Source organism: Callorhinus ursinus, unplaced genomic scaffold (genome assembly GCF_003265705.2).
Source record: "Callorhinus ursinus isolate GAN/ISIS: 27379988/994484 unplaced genomic scaffold, GSC_fseal_2.0 scaffold76, whole genome shotgun sequence".
Taxonomy (NCBI): domain Eukaryota; kingdom Metazoa; phylum Chordata; class Mammalia; order Carnivora; family Otariidae; genus Callorhinus; species Callorhinus ursinus.
Genome location: NW_027397138.1, coordinates 4,636,892 through 4,641,358, shown reverse-complemented (window position 1 = coordinate 4,641,358; position 4,467 = coordinate 4,636,892). Strand labels below are relative to the sequence as shown.

Sequence of the window (4,467 nt, the reverse complement as noted above, 5' to 3'; positions counted from 1 at the left end):
AGAAGCAGTGGATAAAATTATCCATTACTTTTTCTGTTAACAGCAACAAAATGAGAGTGCATTGGCAAATGGGAAAATGTTAATAGTCATATGGTTAAGAAAAATGGTTCTATAAATCCCTCCTTTCAAGATTATGTTCAAAGGTGTTTATGACCAAAAGCGGTCACAAACATGGTAAATATAAATAGCTCCTCTTAAAGAAAAAAGCCCTTCATGGAATGTAGCTGAGGATCTGGTACAAAGAACTGAGGTAAGGCAGATCCACGATAAGACCCAGCCTTACATTTCTAGGATGCACTTATGGCCTCATGGATGTGTGTCACATGAGTATGAATAGCTCCTCCTTGTACTTAAAAAGGAATTAAGAAATTAAAGTGAATTTGTGTGCTAATGAAAAGCCTGCACTGAGAGCCAAGCCCTTAGTTTATAAGGCAAGATTTTTGTCATCAGAAGTGGGAATAGATGAACATGACAGCAGACACTGAAGGCTGGTCAGCCGTATTCAGACCAGCACAGTCACAAAAATAAAGAAATTGTGCCTTCTCAGTTTGAGGCTGCCCCCAGAAAGGGCTACAGAGGCAAGAAAGGAAGCTGGCCAATGTTAAATCACCAGAAGATATTCAGACAGGGCAATGGTCACTGTTAGATGGGGTGATTGAGGTCACAGTAGGCAGGAAACCCTTGAACCGACACTCAAGGTGAATGTCTCTGCATGTCCTGTGCATGACTCCAAGCAGCAATCTTGGGGGGGTTGGAGGTGTGTTACTTTTGTGATATCTTCTCCCCAAGAGAAGACACAAAGGTGAAGCCCCTGGAGAGATGAGATCACCAAGGTGGAACCCCCACCAGGGGCAGGACTGGGTGAGAGTCAGAGAGCACTTTCTGCAATATGCTGTTCCTTCCAGGTCTGGCCAAGTCCTACAAATGCTTGTAGGTGCCTAGGAGAGCTTTGCAGTTGGGACAGCGGAGGTCCACGACCTGGAGGGTGTCCACACAGAAAGGGATGAAGCAGCAGGCTGCTAATGCACCCCAGCAGTCACAGGTTCCCACAGCAGGGCCCGGTGAGGGTGCCGGTGTTACAGGACAGCTTAGTCACAATCTTCTTGTTGCAGGAAGGACAACATATCTGGACTAGGCGGTGGAGTTGTGGAAGGAGACCAGCTGCTGCATGCAGACCATCTGCACAGCAATTGCACTGGCATTGGGGATGGACACTGGTTGGGTGTAGTACCAGAGGATTCACGCCCTTCCCACCTGCACCCGTCACCAGCCCCTGACCAGCCACAGCACTGGTGCAGAAGGCATGGGGAAGTGACTGTTGACCGCCACTATCTCTTCATGGGATGGGGGTATGGTGGCCCCGAGGAAGGCCCAGCAGCCTCATGGTAGGCTCCTGGAGCTGACATTTTACCCCCCTGCCGCCAGTTAAGCCAATAAGCTGATTCTTAAATTCATATCAAATGCAAGGGACCTAGAGGGTATTATGCTAAGTGAAATACGTCACTGAGACATAGGAAGACAAATACCACATGATTTCACTCACAAGTGGAATCTAAAAACAATAATAACAACAACAGATGAATAAACAAACAGAAAGCAGAATCAGACTATAAGTACAGAGAGTCAACTGATGGTTGCCAGAAGGGTGGGGGGTGGGGGGGTTGGGTAAAATGGGTGAAGAGGAGAGGGAGATATGGATTTCCACTTCCAGAATGAATGAGTTAGGGAATAAAGGACACAGCATAAGGAATATAGTCAATGATATTGTAATAACAATGTATGGGGACAGATGGTAGTTACACTTGTGGTGAACATAGAGCAATGTATAAACTTGTTAAATCACTATGTTGGACATCTGAAACTAATGTAACATTGTGTGTCAACTATACTTAAAAAAAAAATTCAAAGGACCCAGATAGTCAAAGACATCTTGAAAAAAAGAACAACGTTGAAGATTTTAATTACCTGATTTCCAAGCATGCTAAAAAACCGGTATAGCAATCAATTCGGTGTAGTACTGGCGTAAGGATAGACATAAGTATTTTCTATCCCATTATTATCCATTATCCCTGTTATCACTGTTATCTCAGTGATATGTTCTATCTCACTGATATATCAAGATAGAAATATCAGTGGGACAGAAATGCAAGTCCAGAAATAACCCTTTACATTTATGGTCAATTGATTTTTGACAAAAGTACCAAGACAATTCAATGAGGAGAAAATGGTCTTTTCAACAAATGGCACTGGAACAATGGGATATCCATATGGGAAAAAAAATAATTGGACTCCCACCTATTACATAGACAAAATTTAACTTGAAATGGATCCAACATGATAAATGTATGAGCTAAAACTATAAAATTCTATGAAAAAATGTAGGCATAAATCTTTGTGACCTTGTGTTAGATAATCTTTTCTTACACATGATACCAAAAGGACAAGTAATAAAAGAAAAAGGGACCCCCTGGGTGGCTCAGTCTGTTAAGCATCTGACTCTTGACTTCAGCTCAGGTCATGATCTCAGGGTCATGATATCAAGCCCCGTGTTGGGCTCCATGCTCAGCATGGAGTCTGCTTGTCCCTCTCCCTCTGCTCCTCCCCTCACTCATGCTCTCTAACTCTCTTTCTCTCAAATGAAAAATAAATAAAATCTAAAAAGAAAAAATAAATTGGGCTTCAAAATGTACAACTTGCGCTGAAGCAATGCTTTCAAGAAAGTAAATATACAACCCACAAAATAGGAGAAAATATTTTCAAACTGCATATCTGATGAGGGATTTAGTAAAAAAAAAAAAATGTAAAGAATGTTTACCACTCAATAATATGCACACAAATGACCCTTTTTTTAAGAAACAAGCAAAGAATATGAATACAAATTTCACTAGACGTATGTACAGGGAGCAAACAAACTCATGAAAACACCTTCAACATTATAAGTCATCAGGGAAAGGTAAATCAAAAACACAATGAGATACCACTTCATAATCACTAAGATGATTATAATAAAAAAGAGACAATAGAAAGTATTGGTGAGGATATGGAGACAATGGACCCCTCATACATTGGTGTTGGGAATATAATATTGTGCAATTGCTTTAGAAACCAATTTGGCATTTCTGCAAAATGTTAACAAGGAGTTACCATATGAGCCAGCAAATGAGTTCTAAGTATATACCCAAGAGAAGTCAAAGCATGTGTCCACATAAAAATGTGTACATGAATATTTATAGCAGTGTGTTTAAAATAGCAAAAACATGGAAAGGGCCCAATTGTTCATCAGCTGATAAATGGATACAGAATATGTGGTATATCCACCCACACAAAGGCACACTATTCTGCAACAAATTGGAATGAAAGTACTGATAACATAACATGATGAGCCATGAAAACATTATGCTAAGTGAAAGAAACTAGCCAGAAAACACCATATATTATGTGATTTCATTTATGTGTAATGTCCAGAATAGGCAAATTCATAGAAACAGAAAGCAGATTGATGGTTTTCAGGGGATGGGTATAGGGTTTCTTTTAGGAGTGATGAAAATTAGGCAAATGTAAATTGTGGTAATGGTCTCATTATTTTGTGAATGTACTAACAACCACTATGTACATTTTAAATGGGTGAATATTTTGGAATATGAATTATATCTCGATTAAGCTGTTTTTAAAAACAGAATAAGAAAGCTTTATTTGGACAGAATTTTGTAAAAAGTTCACAAATTAAAGGCCATATTTGCCATCTAGAGAAATTCTGAAAATTTTCCTTTATAGAATCTCTCAATCTGTTAAAATAATTAGTCTTATACTCCATGCAGTCTGATGAATATTTCCATTTAATTTATTTGTTCTGCAGTCATTTTCCTACTTCTTTTTCTGATCAATTTATCTATTTTTCTTAGTATGTGCTGTATCTCTCAAACTGGCCTAATTTGCAAATTTCCCATACTATTTACACCATTCTGAGAGAGAGTCAAGCTGCTAATTAAATTGGATCTAATACAAGTCTCATGACACCCACCCAGAGAGCCCAACAAGGTGCATTTATATTTATCAATTCTTTTTGTTGTTGGTCTTTGATCAATTTGCTCTCTGGCATCTCTCTATGAACATGACTTTATTTTAGAGAATAGAAGGACATAAAATGTCTCTATTGATTAGTACATAAAAAGATAAATAGGCATCTTTTGAAACATTTTAAAATTAATTCCTGTGTTGTCTCCAGCCCGTTCAAATCACATTAGGTTTATTGCAGTTAGTGGATAATTTGGATTTTAATAACAATATTTTAGAACTATATGGTTAGATAAGGAACTTAAAGTTTTATCTATATGTGACATCCAGGCACCATTATTTCAAATTGGTTCTTGTTGAGGAATGACACTTATCCCAATCCTTCATTGCCCCCCCCCACTTTTTTTTCTCCAAGGGAGATAACTTGTTCATGCCTAGGAGAGAAGAGCATCA

General features: G+C 38.8%; 1 pseudogene; it reads right to left on the bottom strand.

Moving 5' to 3' along the window:
* Positions 1-918: 918 nt before the first annotated feature.
* Positions 919-1,406, bottom strand: LOC112840163 (lipopolysaccharide-induced tumor necrosis factor-alpha factor homolog pseudogene; annotated as a pseudogene).
* Positions 1,407-4,467: the final 3,061 nt, after the last annotated feature.